Source organism: Lithobates pipiens, unplaced genomic scaffold (assembly GCF_037356315.1).
Source record: "Lithobates pipiens isolate NorthernLeopardFrog02 unplaced genomic scaffold, aLitPip1_a1.2 Scaffold_52, whole genome shotgun sequence".
Taxonomy (NCBI): domain Eukaryota; kingdom Metazoa; phylum Chordata; class Amphibia; order Anura; family Ranidae; genus Lithobates; species Lithobates pipiens.
The window spans coordinates 3,675,571-3,686,357 of NW_027507875.1; the positions used below are offsets into that span (position 1 = coordinate 3,675,571).

The window sequence follows — 10,787 nt, forward strand, 5'->3', positions numbered from 1 at the left end:
TCTTTTTATGTTGTTGGCGTTGATATGTTTTTTTTTCCGCTTGTTTCCCAAGGTGACCATCTTGGCATTTGTCAAGAGGGCTGAGAGAGCCCAAAGAAATCTCCTACGGCCACATCACCCTAAAAGCGCCCGATCTCATCTGATCTCAGAGGCTAAGCAGGGTCCGGCCTGGATAGTACCTAATTACAGGTGCCGTAGGAATCTTTTTATATTGTTGGCTTTGACCTGGTTTTTTTTTCGCTTGTTTCCCAAGGTGACCATTTTAGCATCTGTCAAGAGTTTTGAGTATGTCCCGAAGCGTTCGCCTAAGGTTACATCACCCTGAAAGCGCCCGATCTCAGAGGCTAAGCAGGGTCAGGGTCAGATAGGAGACCGCCAGGGTCTATGTTGTTGGCGTTGACCTCTTTTTTTTCACTTGTTTCCCAAGATGACCATCTTGGCATTTGTCAAGAGGGTTGAGAGTGTCTGAATAGAACACCTATGGCCACATCACCCTGAAAGCGCACAATCTCATCTGATCTCAGAGGCCTAGCAGTGTACGGCCTGGTTAATACCTGTATGAGAGACCATCTTTGAATACCAGGTGCCGTAGGCTTCTTTTTATGTTGTTGGCGTTGACCTGTTTATTTTCGCTTGTATCCCAAGGTGACCATCTTGGCGTTTAACAAGAGGGTTGAGAGTGCCCAAAGAGATCACCTACAGCCCCATCACCCTGAAAGCACCCAATCTTGTCTTATCTCGGAGGCTAAGCAGTGTCCGGCCTGGTTAGTACCAGGATGGGAGAACGTCTGGGAATAACAGGTGCCATAGGCTTCTTTTTATGTTCTTGGCCTTGACCTGTTTTTTTTTCACTTGTTTCCCAAGGTGACCATCTTGGCGTTTGTCAAGAGGGTTGAGAGTGCCCGAAGAGATCACCTACGGCCACATCACCCTGAAAGAGCCCAATCTCATCTGATCTCAGAGGCTAAGCAGGGTTGGGACCAGTTTAGTACCTGGATGGGAGACCGCCTGGGATTTCCAGATGCCGGAGGCTTCTTTTTATGTTGTTGCCGTTGACCTATTTTTTTCTGCTTGTTTCCAAGGTGACCATTTTGGCGTTTGTCAAGAGAGTTGAGAGTGCCTGAAGATATTGGCTACGGCCACATCACCCTGAAACTGTTCCATCTCGTCTGATCTTGGAGGCTAAGCAGGGTCGGGCCTGGTTAATGCCTGGATGGGAGACCGCCTGGGAATACCAGGTGTCGTAGGCTTCTTTTTTTTTCAAATATAATTTTTTCTCCAAACAGGGGAAGACGGTCCCCCCAAGTACATAATGCAACAGAGAAATACAGAGCAAAAAGCAGCTGAACAATACTTGATACAGGTATATTCGCAACTGTGAGTCTGCATTCCATCAATCACAATGATTTGAGGCACGGATAAAGTACTGTACCAAGATCCAGGGTCACACAAACCCCAGGTCCCTCCGGCATAATCCATCCAGAGGGGGGTGTGGGTCATTCCCAATTTTCCACTTTTTCCAAAAGAGAGAGGGGGTGAGAGATAGGGGAGGAAGGCAGAAAAGAGAAGGGGTGAAAGATCAGGAAAGATGAGAGGGGACGAGACACGATGGCAGCCACTGTCCAAGGGGCCAGTCAAGGAAAGCTCAGAGCACTAAGGCGATAGCAGGCGACATCCTTCCAGCGAGAATATAAAGGTATTCCAGATGTCCCAGGTTTGTTTAAAAAACTCTTGTTTACCTTGTGATGTGAGGATCAAGTCCCCCATTTTTTTTAATGTCCTCTATTTTCCTAAGCCAGTGAGTAATGAAAGGGGGGGAACATTTTTTCCAATAGAGAGGGATGCAGGATTTCGCCGCATTTATCACATGCCGTAAAAATTGATTTTTTGTACTTCTTAATGGGAATCTGTGAATGGTGCAAGAGAAAGAATGCAGCCTCTTCCGGGATGGAGAAGTCTGTGAATTTTTGTGTTATGCATCGGATCTCTGTCCAGAAGTCCACCAAGCTGGGGCAGGACCAAAAAATGTGGAGCAACGTGCCCTCTTCTTCTCCACACCTCCAGCATATGTTCGAGGAAGAGGGGAAACATTTATGCAGCTTTGATGTTGTCAAATACCACGTGGTCAGAAGTTTAAAATTCGTCTCCTGTATCTTCGTGCACAGCGAGGTTTTGAGAGCCAAAGTGATAATGCGTTGTCTCTGTGCTGGGGAAAACGAGCAATTAAGGTCCTTTTCCCAGTTGGACAGACAGGTTAAGTGTGGGTGATCTGTTTGAGAGAGAATGTGGGCCAAAGGGCCTTCGCTCTTGCATAGAGTCTCAAACTCCGTCTGAGGGCGGGCGAACGTTTGAGGATTGGGGATGGAATGGAGAAAATTATGTCGTTGCGCCGCTCTCCAAAAAGGCAGTTGGAAAAGCCCTGTCGGATCTGTTAGGGGTGAGAAAGAAGGCCATTTTCCATCAATGACGAATTTAGACACATGGTCTAGGTTGGAATTTCTAAGTGGGTCCCCGGTTCAAATTTCGGATGGACTCGTATAGGGAATAGTCAAAGACGTGAGTGTGTTTTGGGTAGCAATCAGGTGACTGACTTTCAACGAACCCCCCTATAGTGGGATGTGACGTCAATTCTGTGGGTAAATCCTTATAGCACCACATGGCGCTTTTTTTTTTTTTAATTTATATAATCTTTATTTATTTTCATAATAATTTTTCCATTCACAAACTTTATACAGTTAAACACTCAATTTTCCACATTTCCCCCCCCCCCCCCCCCCTTCACGTACATAACAGGAAGAAGCAGTGGGCCCCTCATACACAAACTGTGACCGTGTTACTCTCTATACCTCTAACTTCTTATCACCTATACCACATATTCTCTCTCTCCTTCCTCCCTCCAGTCGCCATTCTCTCCAAATCTTTATACTGTGTAGCCCAACTTACCTAACCATGGTTTCCACATTTTATTAAATTCCCTAAAATTCCCTCTCCTTACATATACTACTTTTTCCTTCCAGATCGTCTCTGTTATTAGTTGTCTCCACTCCGCTACCGATGGGGGGTTTTTTGCCTGCCACCTTTGCGCTATTAGCTTCCTTGCCTGGAACATACATCTCATTACTGCTTTATTTATACAAGCCGGCCCTCTTATTCCCTCATTCAGGCCCAATAAGCACATTCTGGGGTTCCCATCAACCGATACTCCAAATGTTTCATTCAAATCAGCAATAACTTCTGACCAGTAACGGAACAGTTTAGGGCACCTCCAGAACATGTGCATCAGATCCCCTGTCGCCTGACATCTCGGGCATCCGTCATCTTCCCTTCGCCTAAACCTGTATAGCCTCTTCGGTGTATAATAGGCTCTATGTAGCAGCATTAGGTGTGACACCCTCTGGGCTGGCGAGACAGATATCAAATGTCCCCCCTCCAGTATCCTCATCCACTGCTCATCTGAGAATGTTCCTACTTCCTCCTCCCATTTTATTTTACTTTTAAGTTTATCTGGGGTTTCTATGCTCCCTTCACAAATATATGGATATATTTCTGCTATAAACCCTTTTGCACTATCTTCAGATTTCAATCTATTATAGATGGGGGATTTGCTCCACACTGGCCCCGATGTACCAAATTGTTTCGATAATGCATGTCTGATTTGTAAATATTTATAAAACGAGTGTTTTGGTAGATCATATTCCATTCTCAGTGTATTAAATGTTTTTATTATATTTCCTTCATACAACTGGGCCAGTCTGTCAATCCCCCTACTTTCCCAATCTTTGTGCCTCTCTATCATTCCCATTTCCTGTAGGTTCAGGTTATTCCATAATGGGGTTTCTTTGGTCATCCCTTCCAGACCCTTTATCGCTTTTACTGCCTTCCATACTTTTAGAGCAAGTTTTATTGTGGGGGTTCTATAGGGGAATGAGTTTGCCTCCAAGGCCTCTACTATGGTTTTATGAGGTGTCCCAGTAATCATTAACTTCCTATTTATATCTCCACTAAGCTCATTGCTCGTCCCCAGATGTTGCAGTTGTGCGGCTAAGAAGTAGCTTCTTGGATGAGGTACTGCCATTCCTCCTTTCCTTGTCGGTAATTGCAGAATTTGTAGGCCTATTCTTGAGGTACCTCCGCTCCATATGAGTTCTCTAAATAGTGTTTCTATTTTTTTAAACCACTTTATATCTATCCATAATGGCAAATTATGCAACAGATACAATAACTGTGGCATCCATAGCATTTTAATAAGATTGCATCTCCCTGCAACCGACAAAGGGAGTTTCTTCCAGATTTCTATTTTATTTTTAAATTTAACTAATAAGGAGGCGATATTATCACTTATATACCTTTTTACATCACTTTGTATGTATATTCCTAAATATTTTATTTTCTCCACCACTTCTAACTGCGGGATTGTCAATATAGTTTGACTCTTCAGTGTGTCTACAGGCATCAGAGATGATTTTTCCCAGTTTATTGTTAATCCCGAGAAGCTGCTAAAATCCCCGAGGACTTTCATCCCCTGCCTGGTTGACTTCTCAACGTCCCCCAGATAGAGGAGAATATCATCGGCGTATAGCGCGATCTTTTCTTCCCTCGCTTTTCTTTTAAAGCCTTCCATATCAGCATTAGATCTTATTGCAATGGCTAATGGTTCCATTGCAAGGGCGAAGATCAGGGGTGACAAAGGGCACCCCTGTCTTGTACCTCTTTCTAATAATATCTTATCTGAATATTCGTTATTTACCCTAATTCTAGCACTGGGGCCATTGTACAAAATTTTTATCCATTCAATGAATGAGGAGCCAAAGCCAAATTCTCTCAGAACTCGCCAGATGTATCTCCATTCAAGACTATCAAAGGCTTTGACTACATCCAAAGCCATAATTGCCCTTTTCCCTATGTTTTCCGTTGGTATCTGTAGGTTAAGGTATAGTCTTCTAATATTCATGCTAGTTGATCTACCGGGAATGAATCCTGTTTGATCAGGGTGTATTAATCTGGAAATAATTTTATTCAGTCTGGCCGCCAGTACCTTAGCTAGTATTTTTGCGTCCGTGCACAGAAGTGAGATAGGTCGGTAAGATTTAGTTTCCAACGGATCCTTCCCCTCCTTGTGCAGAACGATTATCGTTGTCTCCGTCATCGAGGTAGGCAATCTCCCTTCCTCCTTTACCCTATTTAATACTCTGAGAAACTCTGGAAGCAGTACTTTCCCATAGTATTTATAGGTTTCCAAAGGAAGACCGTCTGGTCCTGGTGACTTCTGGTTAGCCATTGCTGTCACTGCAGATTGAATTTCTTCTAATGTTAATGGGGCTTCCATTGTCTCTCTCTCCTCCTCGGTGAGGGAAGGGACTTTAATATTTCCAAAAAACGTGTCCATCTCCTCGTCTCCCCTCATCCCCTGCGATCTGTACAATTTTGCATAGTATGATCTAAAAGTATCTATAATCACTGAATTCTGAGTTGAGATTTCTCCCTTCTCTGTCCTGATCGCGGGGACGGTGGATGGCGTGGAGTTGGTCTTCACTAGGTGTGCCAGCATCTTCCCGACACTTTCCCCCTCCCCGAACGCCACTTGTTTCTGGAATAGTCTTTTGTTCTCAGCTTTCCTAATAATCATTGCTTTATACTTCTGCTGTGTATCTAACCATACCTTTCGTTTCTCTGGGGAGGGATTTACTATATATTCTCTTTCTGCTCCTACTAACTCCCTTTTAACGGTATTCTCCCATTCTCTAGATATTTTCTTAATTTTCGCTACCTGTTGAATAAGGATACCCCTGAGGTAGGCCTTTAATGCGTCCCATATCACTCCACTTGCAGCGGTATCCTTATTGAGCTCTATGAACTCTTCTAGCTGGGATAGTACTTTGTTTGCATCTCCGATAATCTCAAGCCACACTGGGTTCAGTTTCCATACTTTCGAGGGACTCCTCCCCTCTAAGTTAATCGATACCGTCACCAATTAGTGATCCGACACCCCCCTGGGTTGGTATACTATTTCCCTTACCACTTGGTTAGCTTCTTCGTTCCCCATCACTAAATCTATTCTTGAGAGTGAGGAGTAGGAGCTTGAAAAACACGAATATTGTAGGAGGTCCGGATTCCGAACTCTCCACAAATCAGATAGTCCCCCTTCTTGCATAAACCTGGATAACCGGCTCTCACCCTCTCGCTGCAAATTTGTCCCTGATGGGAACCTATCCTGATTTTTATTTATAACCTCGTTAAAATCTCCCACTGCTACTACTGGGATCCCAGATTTACCTACTATAAATTCCATTAGATTATATAAAACATCCAGTTTAAACGGGGGTGGAATATAAATATTTGCAATGACATACTCCCGATTTTCAATTACACAATGCAAAAATACATATCTCCCTTCTTTATCGATGCTGGTCTGCCGACAGTTAAACGCTACTTCTTTTCTTATCAACACAGCCACACCTCTTGAATAAGAGGTGTGGACTGAGTGAAACTGAGTGGGAAATTTCCTGCTGTAGTTCTCCAACTTGGAGTCCTCAGTTAGATGCGTTTCCTGTAAGCAGACCAACCCGATATCACATTTTTCGAGGGCATCAAACACCGCTGCTTTTTTAACTGATGTACCCATCCCTCTAACGTTCCAGGAGCCAATATTCATAACTCTATCCTGCATACCTTTCCAGAAAACAGTAAATAAAAACAGGAAAAAGGGATTGTCTCAATATTATAATTGATCTCATAGGGATGTTCTCTATACCCCTCTCTGAAAAAAAGTTGCGAGATGTGAGGGAACAAAAGGAGAGAGAAAAACCTACTCAAACTAGAATTCCTAGTATCCTTGTGTGTCCTTTTGAATATTGTAATACCATTCTGTCCCAAACTTCCCCTTTGTGAAAGAGAAAAGATAAACTTTTCATATATTCCCAACGTTATTTTTAATTTATCCTCTATTACTGTGCAATCTTCGCCCTTTTCCTGTCCAATATTTCCCCTTTTATTCCTTGTTCCTACTCCCCATACCCTTCTGGGTTACCCCTAGGGGCTTTTCCTGTGACCATTACAACCTCACCCATACCTTCAAACTCCCTTCTCTGCCCCACCCATTCAGATACTACCTCATCCCCCCTCCCCCCTTCCCTAACCCAACTTCCCTTAAACCCAACCTGTGCCTCATTTTTTACCCTTCCTAATTTCATTCAATTATTCCTTTATACTGTGAGTGTCCCACCTCCCACCGTTGCATGTGTATATACATTGTGCCCGTGATTCAGGTGCATTGTACCCACTATATCTCCCAGTCCGAACCCCCCCCCCCCCCCAACAACATAGGTCAGGGGTAAGGGGGGAGAGAGAGCAGGAGGGAGCAAGGAGAGTAAAGGGAGGGAGAAACGAAAAAAACGGACTAAACAAAAAAGAGAAAAAAAAAAGAGAGAAGAAAAAAAAAAAACACAGAGAAGAGGAGGAAGGGGGGGAAGAGGCTTTCCTTCCTCCCCCCTAACCCTTCACCTCCTCATCAACCGATCCCCCTTTTCCTCCACCCAAGCTGACACACCAGCAGGAGAATCAAAAAATAAAGTCTCTCCCAAGGCTGCAACTCGTAACCGGGCTGGGTACAGCAGAGCATATGTAACATCTAATTTCTGAAGTCTGCGCTTGGTTTCAGCAAACTCTGCTCTGCGCTTCTGTAAGTCCGGAGAAAAATCAGAATAAAATGAAACTTTGGCCCCTTTATAAGTGATACTACCCATTTCTCTGGCCTTTCGGAGCACAGCCGCTTTATCTTTGTAATTCAAAAATTTCAGTAAAATGGATCTAGGTTGGCCCCCTCGGTTCAGGGTTCTAGCCGGGACTCTATGCGTCCTTTCGATTGCGAACTGTTGGGAAAAAGTCTCTCTTCCAAAGGTTTCAACAAGCCAATTTTCCAGAAATATAATTGGATCAGGGCCTTCACATTTTTCCGGAAGTCCTACCAGCCTCACATTGTCCCTCCGGAGCCTGTTCTCCATTTCATCCAATTTCCCTGCGAATTTCCCCATCTGTATTTTTAGGTCTTTGACCTCTTGATTCAATGGGTATACCTCATCTTCGATCTGAGATATTCTCCCCTCTGCTGCTGTTATCCTATCAGCCGTGTTTTGAAGTTCTTGCCGCATCAAAGCTAGCTCCTCCTTAATGCCTCTTGTTTGTTCACATAGCTCTACTAGAGATTGTTTACACACATTAACCGCCCCCAACACCTCCTTTAATGTGGGTTCTCCTTCTCCATTAATCAAATGGTCCTGCATAGACACTGTTTCGGATCTCCCTACAGTACCCGCCGTTTGTTTAACTGCGTTCTTTCCTCCTACCAGTCCTGATTGCCCTTGGCTCTTTCTATCTGTTGAGGTTTTTACTTGTGCTCCCTTAGTTGGCGTATGTTCAGAAGTATGCGCATACTTTTCTAGTTTTGCTGCTGCTGATGCCCCCGTTGCCATGGCCTGGGAGCTCTTTTCCTTGTCTTTATCCTTAGCTGACCTTAAAGATTGCGTTCCAACATTCTCTTGACCTGCCAGCTCTTCCCCTCTCCTCCTTGCTGCCATAATTGATTCAGTATATAACCAAAAAACAAAAAAAAGAGGGATACCTCTCTTCTCCTCCAGGGAAAGAGGGAGGGAGGGGAGGGGGTACTCACGACGCAGCCTCCGCAATACCGTGGGGGTCCACTTTAGTTATATGGCCTCCAAAAGCTCTGACAATTTCCACTGTCCAGCTAGGATCCCCCTCTCTTAATAACAAGAGCAACAAGAGCAATAAAAACAGGTGCGGCAGTTTTTTTTTTTTTTTTTTTCCCAAGCTTGGTCAGATCTTACACATTTGTTGGCAGGTTAATACGTGAAAGTTCACACAATATAAGTTCCACTCCTCCACACTTTCTATTTTCCCTTTGGAGCACTATAGGCAGCTGGCAGACATATTATACTAAGTGAAGAGGAATGTCTCTCAAATACTTTCCGCATACTGATATATAACCTCTGATACATACAGGAGATACCAGACAATATTGCAGATGGCCACCAGAGGTCTCCCTTCGCTGCTTATTCCACTGCTTAGCTGCTTAGCTTAGGATTCTTTACCTGGTATGCTGAGACTGGCTTCGCTGTGTTTGTCAAGCTGTCGCCTCGTCTCCCGAACACTCACCAGGATTTCGCAAGACCACGCAGGCAGTCCCCCCTGCAGCGCCTCCACAGCCCCGGATCGACCAGCAGCTCCTCCGCTCCAGTACACAAGGAGAATCCCCACGGGCAAAACACCAGGTATTTAGGGCATGTGAGAACAGCCTATGGGAGCGAGTTGACTAGGGAAGTGTGTGCTTGCATCCGTCCTCCTCTCTCCTCTCCTCTTGTGGGCATCGCGGCTTAAAGCGCTGTTAACTGGGCACAGGCATCAGCTGTCAGCGTTGCGGTGAGAGCACACACCTCTCTCACCTCTCTCACTCCTCGCACGCCGCTGCCGCCATCACCATCCGGTCACGCCCCTCACATGGCGCTTTTTAGCAGAATTCGGGAGTGAGATTGTTCTAGTTGCACCCAGAGCTTAGAAAGTTTGTTTCGATTCCAGTCCAATACACGCCCCAGATGCGAGGCCGGGTAGTAGCGTCGCAAGTCAGGGAGAACCAACCCTCCCTGTTGTTTAGACAATGTCAGCTGTGACCGATTAAGTCTGGGATTTTTGTGGACCCAGTTAAATTGAGTGAGCAGGGATTGAGCTTGCTTAAAAAATGGGACTGGAATCTGGATCGGGAGAGCTTAGAAAAGATAGGTAAATTTAGGGAGTATGTTCATTTTAATGAGATTGCATCTCCTGAACCAGGAATGGAGGCCAGAATGCCACCCATGAAGCAAACTGCGGATCTTAGTGACAAGGGGTGGGGGGAAGTTCAACATAAACGTACGCGCGATGTCCGGTGGAATGTAAGTACCTAAGTAGTTAAGGGCTGTATGGGTCCATTTAAATCGAAAATTGGACTGCAAGTCTAGTAACATTTGCGGGGGGACTGCAACCCCCATGGCCTCTGATTTCAAGAAGTATCCCGTATATCTGGAATTCCCGAAGGAGATTTGGCAAGGAAACTCTGGGATTCGTCAGCGAGAACAGCATGTCATCCGCGTAGGCAGATATCTTGCACTCAATAGTACCCATTTGGAGTCCCGTTATGTCTGAGTTTTGTCGAATTGTGGAGAGAAAGGGTTCCAATGACAGTGCGAATAATAGGGGCGACAGGGGGCAACCCTGTCTGGTCCCGTTCCCGATGTCAAGGGGAGATGAGAGCACCCCATTCGCTTTGACTTGAGCTGAAGGGCATGAGTATATCTTACTTATCCATGCCAGCATCCGTTCACTCAGACCTATATTGCGAAGGACCGAGAACATGAATGTCCGTTTGACTCGATCAAAAGCCTTCTCGGCATCAGTACTCACGAAAAGACAAGGGGTCCCAGATGACTTTGCTTTATGGACCAGGGTAAGTACCTTAATGGTGTTTTCCCTATCTTCCCTGGTGGGAATAAAACCTAACTGGTCAATATGTATAAGGGACTACAAGTGCTGTGCCAATCGCGTGGCGAGGATTTTAGAGAATAGTTTTAGGACCGAATTTAGGAGGAAAATGGGTCTGTAACTCCCACATAGGCCCGGGTCTTTGCCCTCCTTAGGTATCAACGAGATGTGGGCTCTAAGGGTATCCTCAGGAAAATCCCCATTCAAACTCAGAGTATTAAATAAATTCACCAAGCGCAGGCCGAGAATAGGGATGA

General features: G+C 45.0%; 1 pseudogene; it reads left to right on the plus strand.

The window, feature by feature from the left end:
* Nucleotides 1–1,131: 1,131 nt before the first annotated feature.
* Nucleotides 1,132–1,250, plus strand: LOC143957517 (5S ribosomal RNA; annotated as a pseudogene).
* Nucleotides 1,251–10,787: the final 9,537 nt, after the last annotated feature.